The sequence below is a fragment of the Benincasa hispida genome, chromosome 4, assembly GCF_027475165.1.
Source record: "Benincasa hispida cultivar pf3 chromosome 4, pf3_genome.v1.1, whole genome shotgun sequence".
NCBI classification, from domain to species: domain Eukaryota; kingdom Viridiplantae; phylum Streptophyta; class Magnoliopsida; order Cucurbitales; family Cucurbitaceae; genus Benincasa; species Benincasa hispida.
Window position 1 is genome coordinate 43,609,156 of NC_143481.1, and position 18,243 is coordinate 43,627,398.

General features: G+C 34.2%; 1 pseudogene; it reads left to right on the forward strand.

Moving 5' to 3' along the window:
• LOC150036734 (uncharacterized) overlaps positions 1–12,148 on the forward strand; it is a 31,691-nt pseudogene extending 19,543 nt beyond the window's left edge.
• Positions 12,149–18,243: the final 6,095 nt, after the last annotated feature.

Here is an 18,243-nt window from a genome sequence, read left to right on the forward strand (position 1 = left end):
TGTTTGTCTTAAAATGATAAAAGTGAAGGGATTGAATCCCCAATAGAAGCGATTGATCATTTATTACTTTGATTCTATTTTAGAATTAAGTACATAAAAGAAGAAAAACAATAGTATACATTATGCCAAGTACAAAGGTTAAGCTTGAATTTAAAGGGAAGAAAAAACATTACTTTAAAGAACCCTTCTTCATTTTTATTCAAGTCTTCACAATTCCAGATATAACTTCTTTGCAACACGATCTCCCACATACACTACGGTAATGCCTCCTTAGAGTCTTCCTGCTATTCTCTAGCAAGGAGTCAATTTATAGGAACCTCCTTTTTAAAGAGTTGGGGAATTTGTGTTTGGAAAGATTTTCCACAGTAAACTTTTCTCAGTGAAAAACTTAAGAGAGATTAAAGGGGAAAAACATGGAACTATCTCCTTGATCTCATGAATTTACTCATAGAAAGCCCCATTTGTGAAATACGTGAAGGGATGATAACCTCCCACTTCACTTTCTCTCTCTAATTTAATTAACCTAAACTATTAATTTAATTAAATTAATTAACCAAATAATTAATTAATTTACTAAATTAAATATATAATATTTAATTAAATATTTGAATCTTATCCAGATATTTATCTCTCCCATAACCTATAGTTTTAATATGAATCTTATTCATATTAAATTATAACCTATAGCTTTAATATGAATCTAATTCATATTAATTATTATTTGAATCTTATTCAAATATATTATATCTTCTTTTTATTATATAATTTAATTTCGAATCATTCAAATTAACTTTATATTATAATGTATCTATATACATTATATTAATTGTATCATATACAAATATTATTCCCTTAATTAATTTGTACAATTCAAATTCTTTCAAAATTACTAATCCTTGTTTACCCATTGTGAGCTTACATAGGGACTTAATCGACCTACAGATTATAAACTCCAATGATTTGAGGTTAAGTAATTAACTTTTTAATTAAATTAACCAACATTCATTAATTATGGGTAACTCTACTAAAGACATATAGTTGTATACTTAGCACGGTAGAACATGTTGCGTCCATGGATTTGGCCAGTATAGGTAAGCCGATCCTTCATGAGTTGTCCGTAACTACTGGATCAAATTACTGTTTCACCTTTGTAATTACCTCTTATTTCTTAAGTACCACTAATCCCTCTAATGAACAATTTATTTATAGACCTATCATAAACCAAGTCTCTTTTAGGTCAATGAGAGGGCGGGTACTCTTTATTCAAAATCCAGAATCAACACTTAAGGGAACTACTCATCTACTTACCCTATAAGCGAGAATGAGTGAGTTCCATCTTATATAGTTATATTCCCAACTTCCCATTCGGTCTCTTCTAAAAAATGGTAGGCTTATTGAGGCGGCGATTTGGGCGACTCTCACCCATATATATCAAAGGACAAACCTTCACAGGCAAGAGTCTATAACTCACTTATGATTAAGATCAAATTACATATGGTTATCCTATGAAATATTAATCTCTTCAGTCAATGTTACAAAGAGAGATCGATGATTTTGCAGTCTGGTCATATACAAACTTAATGTATAGGATACTCCACTCGCATGTCTTCACACGAACGATTTGGATCACATCGTTTGTAATACTTACAAAGTGGGTCGTATCTATAGCATTACAAAGATAAGACACCTAACCTTATCCATATATTATAGACCTTTTAGGTTATTACTTAAACATTATCCACCTGTATGTCAACTACAAATTGTTCAAGTCTCACGAAATAACCTTGAATTTCTACTGTAATTGATAACTCATTATTGAATATTTAAAATAATAAATTATTATGTCAAATAACTAATTAATTACGAGACTTTAGGCATAAGTCTCAAAAAAAAATATGAATGAATCAAAACAATCATTTAAAAAAAACATTGAACTATGTTGGGATAAGGCAACATACATTTTATAATATACACATTAGGGATAAGTTGTGAACTTATAGTTGGAGGCATTTGATTAATTAGAAGGAAAAAAGAAAATGTCCCTTCGTCCACACGAAAGGCCTTTATTTGGGCCAATGGGCCATGTCATATTCATATTTTTTGGATGACTGTCTAATCAGTTTCGACGTAACTATCCGGCTGCATCTTCACATATGTACCAATATTGAATTTTTTTAAATATTTTTTTATTGGACAAAGGTACCGTTTAGTAATTATTTGATTTTTTATTTTTATTTTTGAAAATTAAACTTAACACTATTTCTACCCCAAATTTTTCTATTTGTTATCTACTTCTTACAAATGGTTTAAAAAACCAAGCCAAATTTTGAGACCTAAAAAAAAATTGTTTTCGAATCTAGCTAAGAACTCAATCATTCTACTTAAAAAAGATGCAAATCATTGTAAGAAATATTAATGAAATATGCATAATTTTGAAAAATAAAAACAAAAAACCAACTGGTTACCAATGGGACCTTTAAGCTTTTTGTTTGATTTCAATTTAGTAAGTTTCAAAATATTATAATTCTTTATCTTTGAATTTTTTGTTTTGTTTCAATTTGTTTCATAGGTTTCAAGATTTATACTTGTAACCTTGATTTCACTAAATATTCACTTTCAATCTTTGACTAAAAATTTGACTTTCAATATCCAAATATAAGAAATAACTATTACTATCCCTAATTAAAAAAGTGTCATCAGATACGAAATTTCGCATGCGTGCAAAAGTTTCCTCTGGCTAGAATGTCAATCAATTAATTCAAAATAATAATGAAGTGAAATTCTAAAATTAATTTTAATAGTAATAAAAAAAAATAATGCAATTAAATTAATTATAATTTTTTAAAAATTAATCAATTGAAATTAACAATAATGATTACAAATGAGCATTTAGTGAAAAATTTAAAACTAAGTTTACCTAGGAGACAAAATTAAAATAAAATTCAAACCTCAAAAAGTAAAATATTAACGTTTTAAAATCCATGGATTAAACCGAAATCAAACTCAAAATTTATAGGCGAAATGTGAAACATTTGAAAATTTATAGATCAAATAGGAAATAGATCCAAAACTTAAGGGCCAATTTTTTTTTCTTTTTCATTTTGTTTTTGTTTTAAAATTAGGTTGCAATAATTTAATAGTATTTTAGATGTGTATACTTCCTAATAATCATTAGATACAGATTCAAAGTTTGTAATAAAAAGAAAAAGATATAAATTCAAAGTCTTGTACAATTTTTTTTCTCTTACATCCAACGGTACAAAATCGACAGCCACGACTTTCTTGATTAATTATATTTCTCACAAATAACAACAAAACTAACTCTCGCTCCATCTTTCAAACATGGTCTAAATTAATTTAATCGAAAGAATCAAACGGTACAAATAATTCGTCTAATATCTCAATTATTTTTGGCAACTACATTCAAAAAAAAAAAAAAGAAAAATCGCATAATGGCTTTCGCTTTCTAAAATCTAGACGCCCATTGCCATTGAAATTCTTTTTCTTTCTTTTTTCTTTTTTCTTTTTTTTTTTAAATCTTAAGCTAAATATATTAGACGGGTGAATGAAATTTTTTTAGTATGAATGAGTTGAATCTTATAATATAAAATAATATTGAATTGAAGTGGTATGTTTATTTGTTCAAATATGTTAATAAAAAACAATATAATATAATAGTGAATCAACTTTTTCTCAACCAATTTTAACAAAGTTTTTTCTTTCCACAAATGGTCTAATTGAAATTTTTTAGATCATTAAGGATGAAATCAAGAATTTAAAAACATCAAAAATCAAAATGTAGAACTTAAAGAAAAAAAAAAACCAAAATGTATCTTGCCTTTATTTAGTTAAAAACTTAATATGTTTTTTGTTTCATGTCACAAACAACTTAAAGATTTTAAAGGTATTTATGGTTTGTTTATGTAAAAAAAGAAAAAAAAGAAAAAAGAAAAAAAATCTTTGTAAAGGTGATTCACATTCGGTTGATTCAATAATTAAATAATATAGTCCTACCTCGAGAACATAGGTTCGATTTCTTCACCCAACGTTTTAATTACAATACCTTAAAAAAAAGTAGTTATAGTAATAAAATAAAAGATATTATTCAAGATGTAATATATTCCCGTATCTTGATTATATATTAAAATAAAACTGATAAAAGATTATTGTAAAGTATTTCCAAACCATGTGATTTTATTATAATTAACTTTTTTTTTTTTTGTAAATTATAAATTTAACGTTTGATTTTTACTTTGTTCTTTTAATGATTTCGATTTAATTAAAAGTGTTTTAAAGGGATTAATGTTATTTTCAAAAGTAATTTTAGAATAATCAAATTATTAGCATAATTGAAATACAAAGTTTTTTTTTTTTAATTGAGAAATAGAAAATCACATCAAGTAATTTTGAACCTCTTAACTGATTGATTGAGAATTAGATGATAAGTGACTTTTAGGACATATTTGAAAGTAATTTTGAAATGGTTAAAATTATGATAATTATTTTAAATGGTAAAACTGTTGAAAATATTTTTAAGTATAACAAAATGTTACTATCAATTAGTGATAGACCGCAATAGACTTCTATCACTGAGCGATAGATAGCAATAAAATTAAGGTAATTGTTTTAAATTGTAAACCTACTGGAAGTATTTTCAAGTATAGCAAAATGTCGCTATCTATTAGTGATAGACCATGATAGACTTCTATCACTGAGTAATAGACCAAGATAGACTTCAATCACCCAGTGATCAAAGTCTATTGCAGTCTATCATTGGTAGACAGTGACATTATGCTATATTTGTAAATAAGTTGACTCATTTTTCTTTATTTGAAACAATCCTTAAAATTATTATAATCATATAAAATCAATTTTGATTATATAAAAAATCATATTTAAAAATGAAAAAATAAATATTAAATCAATTTCAAATTATGAAAGACATATTTAAAAGTAATTTTGAATAGAATACAAATAATGTCATGTTTATCAAACCGTAATGAAAATTGGTGTAATTAGAATGAGATTTCATTGATGGATAAATCGTAGATATAATTGGATTGCTTTTGGTCGCATTTACCTAAAATTATAAAACTGTCACATTTTACTATTATCATTATTGCTTGACCCTAACGGTAACGTTAAAGGTAAAGGTAACAATAAATGTGGCAGATTCATATTTCCATACTATTACAGTAACAATATGTGTAACACTAACAATAACAATAACGATAAAGGTAAAAAGTTCCACGTAATTTTCAACCAATTAGATTGTAACCAATTTTCAACCAATTTGACCCTCTATCCCTCAATTAGATTGCATGATTTGATTACATATTTTGAGGTATGTCCCACGACTTATTATGATTACAGATTGCATGTAAACAATTACAAAAGCAATCAACTGAGGTCCATTTTTTACATTACCATTGATGAATTACCTTTCACTTAGAATAAACATGGCCTAACTTCAAAATGGAAGGGGTTGTTTGGTTTACCAACATGAGTTGAGTTTGTATAATATACCAACTCATTGTTTGGCTGACCAACTTTAAATGTTGGCCTAGTTGAGTTGGTATATTTTACTAACTCACCCTAACTCATCCCAACTCTCCCTTTTTCCCATGTTTTCAATGGCTTCACCCATCGGCCATTGTCACACTTTGAGAACTAACCCCGAGCTTTGACAATCACCTCTGATGACAACTCTGACGACCAACTCTAGGCTCCAACAACCACCTCCAATGAAAATTCTGGTTACGAAATTTGGACTCCAACAACCACCTCCGATGACAATTCCGACAACCAACTCCGAGCTCCGACAACCTTTACGCGACCAACTCCGACAACCAATTCTGGCCTCCGACAACCACTTCTGGTGACCCAACTCCGACGACCACCTTCACACTACCAACTCTGACGACCAATTGGTTCCGACAACAAACTCTGATAACCAACTTCGACAATCACATTCGTAGGCTCCGACAACCGCCTCCGACTACAAACTCCGATGAAAATCACATTCGATGATCATCTTTGAGCATGCAACTCCGACAACCAACTCGACGCTTCGAAAACCACCTTCAACGACAAACTCCGACAACCAACTCTAATACCATCTTCATGCGACTAATTTTGGGCTTTGACCGTCACCTCAGACTACAATCTCTAGTGAAAATCATCTTCGATCATCAACTTCGACGACCACTTTTGCCCGACCAACTCTGAGATTCGAAAACCACCTCCGATGAAAAACTTCGACAACCAACTCCAATGCACTTTCATGTGACCAACTTCAGGCTCCGAAAACCATCTCCTACTACAAACTCCAACAAAAATCATCTTTGATAATCAACTTCGACAACCAGTTCCGACTACTATAAGACTAATGATTGTTAGAGTATATTGTAGGGTTGTTGATTATATAAAAATATTATTTTATCTACATTAAGTACAATATGTATACGTAATGAATTCACATATCAAATGAGTGTTAAGAATATTTAGAAAAAAAGTATGTATGTAGTTGAAAAGTATGTAACATATAACCAAAAAAAATCATAAAATCAATTTTTTTTTCCTGGAACATTTTCTAGCAAGAATTAGTGAAAAATAGAGATTTGTTCTCTAATGATCCTCCAAATTTAGAGGAAATGAAAGTGAATCTGTTAAAAAAATATGGTGATATTTCATTGGCTATTACGATGATGAGGGAGATTTGATTAAAAAAAAATTCATGACATAGTAAAAATATAGAGCAACAATAAGAAGAAGAAGAAAAAGAAGAATATGATAATGAAATTCATGGATAAAAACTAGCTAGAATCAAAAGTTTTGATTTCACTTTAGTTTCTCATTTTATTTGATCATATTTCTACAAGAAATGTAATGGGTTAATTATTGTTCACTGCCCAAAAAAGAAAGAAAGAAAGGAAGGAAGAAAGAAGAAAAGTTTTTAAAATTAAAAGAAAAATATTGCAATCCAAATTTTATTCAAAAAAAGATAGGTAGAATTATTGAATAAAAATTTTCAAATCAGAAATAATAATCATAAAAGCATATTGTTTAGAGTTAAAAAAACTGCATCAGATACCCAAACATATGGACTCAACTCTGCACCCCAAGCACAAACATATAAACTCAGACCAAATAATTCTACACACCAAACATAGACATATGAACTCAGACCAAATAACTCTACACTCCAAACACATACATATGAACTCAAACCAAATAACTCTGCACCCCAAACACAGATATATGAACTCCACAGATATATGAATTCCACAAACATATGAACTTTTGATATCTCAACTCAGCGTCTTAAACAACTCCGAAGTATTTTTTGGTCCCACATCTAAAGTTGGTTTGCAGATTACATATGAAACCTGTAAACCCCCGAACTTAGGTTCCCTAGATAAGCATGTTTAGCCAAAGGAATGTTATATTATATATTTATTAAATAGAAATTCATATTGTTTATAGAAGTTATGAAGGAAGGGAAGGAAAAAAAATATATCAAATGAAGAAACTCAATCATTAGTCTGCTGGAGGCACTAAGTGTGGAGTGACGTGGCAATTAATTCTTTGAACTCAGGAAGCGGCAGAAAGATTAAAAAGGGAAGTGAAACTTCAAAAGCATAGTTTTGGCAATTGACAAAAGCAAATTTAGCGAATTTGATGCCACTTGAAAGCTGGAAGAATATAGTTTTCAAGGTTGTCCTGTTAGAGAAAGATTGCAAGAGGAAAAGAACAAAAGTGGAGAATTTGCAGAAGAGGCAGAACCACGGATTAATCAAGGCCTGAGGTGAATTTAGGAAGTTCTAAGCCAAACTATAAGGAATTCTGGGCTGAAATTTTAAGATAAAGAAGATAACTCAAATCTAAACAAGTTTGAACAAGGAAGTTTCTTGAAAAGAGCTTTGGATTTTGAGTTATGAATTTTTGAAGTTATAACAGGGAATTAGTGCATAAGCAGACAACTGCTTGTAAGGAACAAGCAAGCAGTTCATCAGGGAGAATTATAGCGAGATTTGGGCATGAGGATCTCGTTTATAAAGGAAATCTCGCTGATTTTGTAAGGAGGATCTCGCTCTAGGGGGAAATCTCGCTAGGAATTGAGGTGAGTATCGCTAAGAATTTTACAGGAAAAAGCTTGATCTCGTTGATATCACTCTAGAGGATCTCACTGGCATCACTCTAGAGGATCTCGCTAGCATCGTTCAGGGAGATATCGCTAGCATTGTTTAGGGGATCTCACTAGCATGCTCAGGGGGATCTCGCTAACCTCGTTCAGGGGGATCTCGCCAGTAAAGCTGTATGTATTGATGAATGTTCCTTTAATAAATGAATTATTTGAGATATTTTACTAGGAATTCTAAGTAGTAATTGGGAATTATATCTTTTCAGGCCAAGAAGAGCTAGGGGAAGTGTATAAACCAATAAGAGCCTGACGAACAATGAGTGACTCACTAAACTTAAGGTTTCCAATACTCATGCATATATGATTAAGTAAAGCATGGTGACATTAATGATGTATTTAAATTTCCTCAAGCAACAAATGGTTGAAGAATAACTTAATGCATGTTTCCCAGCTTGTATGTGTGTAACACAGGCCAAGGTATGTTGTGTAACCATTACAAAAGCTGTGTTTCTGATTTTGATATATGGTTCTTAGAGGAAGGCTATGAGAGAATGAGTTTTTGTGTAAATGAGTGGCAATGGAACAACTCTTATGTAAATACTAGGCAATGGAACTTAATTTGGTGTTACAAAATACACATTTGATACCGAAGGACGTTGAGAAGGTATCTAACCAATTAGGTACCAAAGGACATTTGAGAAGGTACCTGGCCAATTTGATATTGATAGACATTTGAGAAGGTATCTGACCAATTTGATACCGAAGGACATATGAGAAGGTATCATGGTAGCTCGATACTGAAGGAAAAATTTGGGAACGTATTTGAGCGGAAGTACCTAAAATGTGATGGTACTTAGTGTGGCCACGTGCACTAGGCAGTTATTAATGAGAAACCGAAGTATGGGTTTCTTGGTCGGTAATAAATGTTTGGGAGCTAGAGCGTTTAGGCTCGTTCTCAATTAGGCAATAATAATGTTTAATGATGTCTGAGAATGGTTTACAGCTACATATAGAGACAAATGCTTGAGTTTACGCGTTGGTGTATTTACATGTTTATAGTGATGCTATGCTTGTTTCTTTACGATTCTATAGTCACTCACTAAGCTTTTAGCTCACAGAATTTTTGTGTTTTCTCTTTTCAGGTAGCGATCAGTTTCCTCAAGGTTGATCCTGCTGCTACTTGCCACCGAAAGACTCGGCTTATTAAAAGACTTAGGTTGATAATCCGTTTATGTACACATGTTTTGTGAGGGACTAGGGTTTTCGTAGAAATGTTTGGGCCACCTGTGAATATTTTTTTTCTATAAAATTGATGTCTTGGCTTTATGCTTGTAATTATGTAATCTTCGTAAGAACTTAAGGGGAAGGCTAGCTGTTTGCGTATATTACTAATAAAATGAATAGGTTGATAACTAGATTAAAAGGCTTGGGTGGTAAGTACTGGCAGTAGGGCTAGTAGCTACCACGGTCATATCCTCTTCCAGAATAAAAAGGGTAATCTAAGAGGGGGTGTGATAAGTTGGTATTAGAGTATAAGGTTTTGGGAATGAGAGGGAAGTTTATGCATAAGTCTAAGTCCCTAAGTGTGAGTCCCTAACATGTGTACATTATATTAGGTAAAATATCGAGGCAACGTGGCAGACCGAGTAAGTAGACAGGTGGCAGGAACATTGACCCTACCAATAGGGGCCCGAAGGTTAGTGAGAACCCACCGGGTGGTAAAAAAAAAGGTGAATGATCCAGTGGGTCAGGAGATGATGTCCGAGGGAGAGTATAATACTCCCCAAGTAAGGGCAGATTTGCAGCTAGAAGATGCAATGTTTGACAGGATAGTGTAGAGGTTAGCAGCCAGTGTGGGCTCTACACGAGCTGACCCAGAAAAGAAATATGGTATTGAAAGGTTTAAAGCCCTAGGGGCTGTGACATTTGAAGGTACAACAAATCCAGCTGAAGCTGAGTTGTGGCTGGATGTAGTTGAAAAATGTTTCAATGTTATGAGTTGTCTAGAGGACAGGAAAGTGGGACTAGCCACCTTTCTACTACAGAAAGAAGTCGAGAAATGGTGGAAAGTGATATCTGCCAGACGAGTCAGTACAGATGTGATGTTATGGCCCGAGTTCAGGAAGGCCTTTGAAGATAAGTATTACCCCAGCTCGTTTCGAGATGCAAAAAGGGATGAGTTCCTCAGATTAACACAAGGAACGATGTCGGTGGCAGAATATGAGCAGAAATTTACAGAGTTATCACAGTATGCCCTGTCGATTATTGCTGAGGAAAGAGATAGATGCAGGAAATTTGAACAAGGTTTGAGGAAGGAAATCAGAACTCCGGTGACGTCTACGGCTAAATGGCTAGATTTTAACCAGTTAGTAGAAACAACAATACAAGTCGAGCAGAGTTTGGCAGATGTTGAGCAGTTGCCAAAAGAAAGTGAGGCGAGTAGGGCCTAGAGACAGGGGTTTCAGATCTCCAGTGGCAACCCAGACTAGTGGAAGTCATTTTAGAGGAACTAGTTGGCAGGGATCCAAGAAAAGGAAAACGAGACCCTCAGCCAGTGCAGTTAGCCGATCAGAGGTGCCATGAGTTAGTGAGTCGGTAGCCAGCACAGACAGGAGACCGACATGCCCTAGTTGTGGCAAGAGGCATTTTGAGGCATGCTATAGTGGCAAAGGTGCATGTTTTCAATGCGGACAAACAGGGCATTTCAATAGGGACTATCCCCAGATGAACAGGGGCGTTCCAACAGCACAATAACCAACCTCCCAGATAGTTAACCAACCAAAGAGTGCCGAAAATCGAGGTGAAGGGTCAAGTGGTGCCAAGTAGAAGAATGTCGTAGGTCGACCCTAGCAGTAGGGGCGAGTGTATGCCATGACACACCAGGAGTCAACAGAGTCTCCAGATGTTGTGACCGGTAATGTTATGTTATGTGGGCAGTCTGCTTATGTTTTATTTGATCCTGGTGCCACACATTCATTTATATCTAACATGTATGCACTTAGTATAGATAGGTTGGTTAAACCTATGTCCGAAGAGTTATTTATAGATAGATGTTATAATCATTGTGAGATACTGATCAATGGTCAGAACTTCTATGTTGATTTACTCCCTTTAGAGCTGTTGGAGTTTGATGCTATCCTGGGGATGGATTTTCTAAGTAAGTATCATGCTTCAGTAGACTGTTACAAGAAAGAGGTAGTGCTCAGAAAATCAAATGGCCAAGATGCAATGCTGACAGGAAGCAAACGATTGGTTGCGGGGAATTTGACATCGACAGTGAAAGCTCAGAAGTTATTGAGCAAGGGATGTAAAGCCTATCTGGCTCATGTGATGGTTGCTCAAGGGAAAGAGCTGAACCCAGAAGATGTCCCAATGGAAAATGAATTTCGGGATGTATTTCCTGAAGAACTATCGGGATTACCACCCGGGGAGGTGGAGTTTACTATTGACTTAGTTCCAGGAACAACTCCTATATCGCAGGCACCGTATAGAATGGCGCCGACTGAGTTGAAAGAATTAAAGGTTCAGTTGCAAGAGTTAATTGACAAGGGATATATTCGACCTAGTGTATCGCCTTGGGGAGCTTCGGTATTATTTGTGAGGAAGAAAGACGGTACACTTAGATTGTGTATCGACTATAGGCAGCTGAATAAGGTAACGATTAAGAATAAATATTCGTTACCATGCATTGATGATTTGTTTGATCAGCTAAGAGGAACCACAGTGTTTTCGAAGATAGACCTGAGATCGGGTTATTATCAACTGAAAGTGAGAGAAGCCGATATCCCTAAAATCGCATTTAGAACGAGATATGGACATTATGAATTCCGGGTAATGCCTTTCGGATTGACAAATGCCTCTGCGGTATTCATGGATCTCATGAACATGATATTTCTGACCTACTTGGACCAGTTCGTGATAGTATTCATTGATGATATACTTGTGTATTCTGGTAGTAGGGAGGATCATATTACCCACTTGAGGATAGTATTGCAGACGTTGTGAGATAGATAGTTGTATGCTAAATTCAGTAAATGCGATTTTTGGTTAGATTGGGTAGTATTTCTTGGGCATATTGTTTCAGCAGAGGGCATTAGTGTAGATACCTAGAAGACGGAAGCAATAGTTAATTGGGAACGACACACAACCATTTTAGAAATACGTAGTTTCTTAGGGTTGGCAGGTTATTATCGGAGGTTTGTGGAGGGTTTCTCTAAGATAGCCCTTCCGTTGATGAACCTGACCAAGAAAGGCGTGAGGTTTGAATGGTTGTTGGAGTGTGAACATAGTTTCCAGGAGCTAAAACGGAAAGTAGTATCAGCACTAGTGCTTACTTTGCCTATTCCAGGTGAAGAATTTGAGATTTATTGCGACGTATCCTGACAAAGATTGGGATGTGTGTTGATGCAGGATGGGAAGGTGATTGCATATGCCTCTCGTCAACTTAAGAAACATGAGGGCATTTATCCCATGCATGATCTAGAATTGGCAGCAGTTGTTTTAGCTCTGAAGTTATGGAGACATTACCTATTTGGAGAGCGTTGCAGGATATTTACAGATCACAAAAGCTTAAAATATATCTTTGATAAAAAAGAGTTGAATCTAAGACAACGAAGATGGATTGAATTGATTAAAGATTACGACTGTTCCATCGAATATCACCCTGGTAAGGCTAATGTTGTGGCAGATGCACTGAGTAGAAAATCCTCGGGACCCAAGGCCATTATTGGTTCAATAAGAGGAATGCTATTGCAGGAGTTCAGGAATTCCAGAACCGCCTTATCAGTGGAACCGTCAAGAGTATTGATAGCTACTTTTCAGATAAGGCCGACCTTAGTATAAAACCTTAAGCGGGATCAGTTGGAAGACCCTGATTTGCAGAAGATTGCTCATGATGTGAGTAAGGGCATCAGGGTTGACTTCCAACTGGGAGCAGACAGTATGCTAGAAAAGGAGGGGAGAATGTATGTGCCTAACAAGCTACAACTTAAACAAGCCATTTTAAAGGAAGCACATAGTTCCGCTTATGCCATGCATCCAGGTAGCACCAAGATGTACAGAACTTTGAGGAAATCTTACTGGTGGCCTGGGATGAAGAGAGACATAGCAGAATATGTGGACCGATGTATAGTCTGTCAACAAGTAAAACCTGAGAGACAAAGACCAGCAAGATTACTCAATCCATTTCCAGTGCCTGAGTGGAAGTGGGAGCATGTGACAATGGACTTCCTTTTTGGTTTGCCTAAGACACCCTCAGGATTTGATGGCATTTGGGTAATAGTCGATAGACTAACTAAGACGGCCAAGTTCATACCAGTAAAAGTTACTTTCACACTAGACTGTCTAGCTAAGTTTTATGTGGATAGGATAATCAGTCAGTATGGAGCCCCAGTGTCGATAGTGTCGGATCGGGATTCGAGGTTTACTTCAAAATTTTGGCCTAGTTTACAGAAGGCTATGGGCACTAAATTGCATTTCAGTACGGCTTTTCATCCGTAAACAGATGGACAGTCGGAAAGAACTATACAGATACTGGAAGATATGTCAAGAACTTGTATACTTATCGTTGGGATACACACTTATCGTTGATTGAATTTGCCTACAATAATAGCTACCATTCTAGTATCAGAATGGCTCCCTATGAAGCATTGTACGGCCGACCTTGCAGGACTTCAGTATGCTGGAACAAAGTCAGAGAACGACAATTACTGGGTCCAGAATTAGTTCAACAAACAATAGAGAATGTGAAACTTATCAGGGATAATCTTAAGGCGACTCGCGATAGACAGAAGAGCTATACCGATAAACGAAGAAAATAACTAGAATTTAAAGTCGGAGAACGGGTATTTCTTCGGCTATCCCCATGGAAAGGAATTCTCCAGTTTTGGAGAAAAGGGAAGTTAAGTCCACGATACATCAGACCATATGAAATTGTGGAACGAGTTGGTCCAGCAGCTTATAGGTTGCACTTGCCGATGGAACTAGCTCGTATACACGGCGTATTTCATGTGTTAATGCTAAGGAAATACATGCCTGATCCTATGCACATACTAGCAACACAACCGGTGCAGCTCAAAGAAGATTTATCTTACGAGGAAGAGGCCATCGGGATTTTGGACAGGAAAGATCAGGTAATCAGAACTAAGACGATTCCTTTGATGAAAGTGTTATAGCGTAATCATGGGATCGAGGAAGCAACCTGGGAACCTAAAGAGCAAATGAGGAAGAGATACCTTCAACTTTTCAAATGGCATATCAGGTAAAATTTCGAGGACGAAATTTCTTTTAAGGGGGGGATGATTGTAAACCCCCGAACTTAGGTTCCCTAGATAAGCATGTTCAGCCAAAGGAATATTATATTACATATTTATTAAATAGAAATTCATGTTGTTTATAGGAGTTATGAAGGAAGGGAAGAAAAAAAAATCAAATGAAAAAACTCAATCATTAGTCTGTTGGAGGCACTAAGTGTGGAGTGACGTAGCAATTAATTCTTTAAACTCAGGAAGCGGCAGAAAGATTAAAAAGGGAAGTGAAAATTCAAAAGCATGGGTTTGGCAATTGACAAGAGTAAATTTAGCAAATTTGGTGCCATTTGAAAGCTGAGAGAATCTAGTTTTCAAGGTTGTCCTGCTGGAGAAAGATTGCAAGAAGAGAAGAACAAAAGTGGAGAATTTGCAGAAGAGGTAGAACTGTAGATTAATCAGGACCCGAAGTGAAGTTTGGAAGTTATAAGCCAAATTATTAGGAATTCTGGGCTGAAATTTTAAAATAAGGAAGTTAATTCAAATCTAAACAAGTTTGTAGAAGGAAGTTTCTTGAAAAGAGCTATGGATTTTGAGTTATGGATTTTTGAAGTTATAACAGGGAATTGGTGCATAAGCAGGTAGCTGCTTGTGAGGAACAAGCAAGCAGTTCATCAGAGAGAGTTATAACGAGATTTGGGCATGAGGATCTCGTTTATAAAGGAAATCTTGCTGATTTTGTAACGAGGATCTCGCCCTAGGGGGAAATCTCACTAGGAATTGAGGTGAGTATCGCTAAGAATTTCACAGGAAAAAGCTTGATCTCGCTCTAGAAGATCTCGCTGGTATCGCTCTAGAGGATCTCACTAGCATCGCTCTAGAGGATCTCGCTAGCATCGCTCTAGAGGATATCGCTAGCATCGCTCTCGCTCAGGGGATCTCGCTAGCATCGCTCAGGGGATCTCACTAGCATCGCTCAGGGTGATCTCGCTAGCATCGCTTAGGGGGATCTCGCTAGTAAAGCTGTCTGTATTGATGGAAATTCCTTTAATAAATGAATTATTTGAGATATTTTACTAGGAATTCTAAGTAGTAATCAGGAATTATATCTTTTCAGGCTAAGAAGAGCTAGGGAAAGTGTATAAACCAATAAGAGCCTGACGAACAATGAATGACTCACTAAACTTAAGGTTTCCAATACTCATGCATATATGATTAAGTAAAGCACGGTGACATTAATGTCGTATTTAAATTTCCTCAAGCAACAAATGGTTGAAGAATAACTTAATGCATGTTTCTCAGCTTGTATGTGTGTAACACAGGCCAAGGTATGTTGTGTAACCATTACAAAAGCTGTGTTTCTGATTTTGATATATGGTTCCTAGAGAAAGGCTATGAGAGAATGAGTTTTTGTGTAAATAAGTGGCAATGGAACAACTCTTGTGTAAATACTAGGCAATAGAACTTAATTTGGTGTTACAAAATACACATTTGATACCGAAGGATGTTGAGAAGGTATCTAACCAATTAGGTACCAAAGGACATTTGAGAAGGTACCTGGCTAATTTGATACTGATGGACATTTGAGAAGGTATTTGGCCAATTTGATACCGAAGGACATATGAGAAGGTATCATGGTAGCTCGATACTAAAGAAAAAATTTGGGAATGTATTTGAGCGGAAGTACCTAAAATGTGATGGTACTTAGTGTGGCCACGTGCACTAGGCAGTTATGAATGAGAAACCGAAGTATGGGTTTCTTGGTCGGTAATAAATGTTTGGGAGCTAGAGCGTTTAGGCTCATTCTCAACTAGGGAATAATAATGTTTAATGATGTCTGAGAATGGTTTACAGCTACATATAGAGACAAATGCTTGAGTTTACGCGTTGGTGTATTTACATGTTTATAGTGATGCTATGCTTGTTTCTTTACGATTCTATAGTCACTCACTAAGCTTTTAGCTCACTGAATTTTTGTGTTTTCTCTTTTCAGGTAGCGATCAGTTTCCTCAAGGTTGATCCTGCTGCTACTTGCCACCGAAAGACTCGGCTTATTAAAAGACTTAGGTTGATAATCCGTTTATGTACACATGTTTTGTGAGGGACTAGGGTTTCTATAGAAATATTTGGGCCACCTGTGAATATTTTTTTTTCTATAAAAGTGATGTCTTGGTTGTATGCTTGTAATTATGTAATCTTCGTAAGAACTTAAGGGGGATGCTAGCTGTTTGCGTATATTACTAATAAAATGAATAGGTTTGGTAACTAGATTAAAAGGCTTGGGTGGTGAGTGCTGGCAGTAGGGCTAGTAGCTACCACAATCATATCCTTTTCCAGAATAAAAAGGGTAATCTGGGAGGGGGTGTGACAGAACCTGTCGGTATGTCTGGCTTTTTGTTATATTTTTTTTCTCCATTATTCCACGTGTAATAATAAAAGATATAGCTATTTCTTATTTATTTATATAATAAATAATTCACAAAGTAGTCTCACATGTCTCCAATCGTCAGAATAATATGGGCAATTGTCCTTTTTTTTTTTCCTTCTTTTTTATAAATTTCATATTGAGATAAAAGTTATATTTTAGTTCAACTAGGGTGAAATATTTGAGCCTAAAATGCTTAGAGAACTAAGTGATGTCTTGAAAGGATAAAACTTATTGTTTAAAATAATTTATGGATTAATTCATGGATTAAAACTTATTGTTTAAAATAATTTATGGATTAATTCATAAATGGTCTGACAAACTTATATTTGGACAATTTATATATTAAAGCTATTTAAGGGAGAGACTAAGCGATGTTAGTTAGTGATAATTACAATTTTAGCCTAATCTATACAAAATATCATACAACTAATGACAAGAAATACTTGCTGATTCTAGGTATTGAAAAGGCCAATATGATCATAGTTTGAGCGGTAATTAATACGTATATCTCACCTAATCAAGCATAGTTCAATGGGTACACAGGCGTGTTAATATAAGATTTGTGATTCGAATCTTCCTACGTTCAATTATACTAAAAAAATGTACATCTCTTTCTTTGATGTTGGAAGTCAAATTCTCATACCATACATTTGTATTATTAGAAAAAAAGACTTAAGAATCAAAAAATTAAAAAATTATATTAACGGTAAGTGATGTTTTGATAAACTTTGTATCTTGATCAATTGAGTAATATTCATGTTGGTTATATTGAGATAAAAATTATGTTTGAATTAATTTATTGACTAATTCATAAATCATGTGACAAACTTATATATGGACTGACCTATATGTTAAAACTATTTAATGGAGATATTGAGCAACTTAAATTAGCATTAATTATAAATTTAGCCTAATTTATACAAAATATCATAATATTATGACCCAAAAAATTTGGTGAAGTCTAAATGTTGAAATAACCATTAATATTATAGTGGTCAATGTTCAACTAGTTATAACACTATACTTTCGACCAGTGGATTAAATGGTCAAATCTCTATATATTGAATTAAAGGAAAAAAAAAAAAACTAGTATTATAGTTTAAAAAATGCTATATTAGTTTCTAAAAGAATGCTATATTAGATATTTTTTAAAGGAAAAAATGGTATATTAGATGAGATTTACACCTTACTAAAACACTTTTTTTTAAAAAAAAAATCATCCTATCCATTAATACCTTCGTTTTAACGTCTAAAAAAAACCCTCGTTTTAATTATTTGATCACTAAGTAAATATCACCCATTTTAATAATTCTAAGAAACCATTTCATATATTGGTTTATGAGTAAAAATATTAAATATCTAATATTTAAATATATGACATAATTAATATTTCTATTTATATATGTAGGATAATTAATATCTACAAA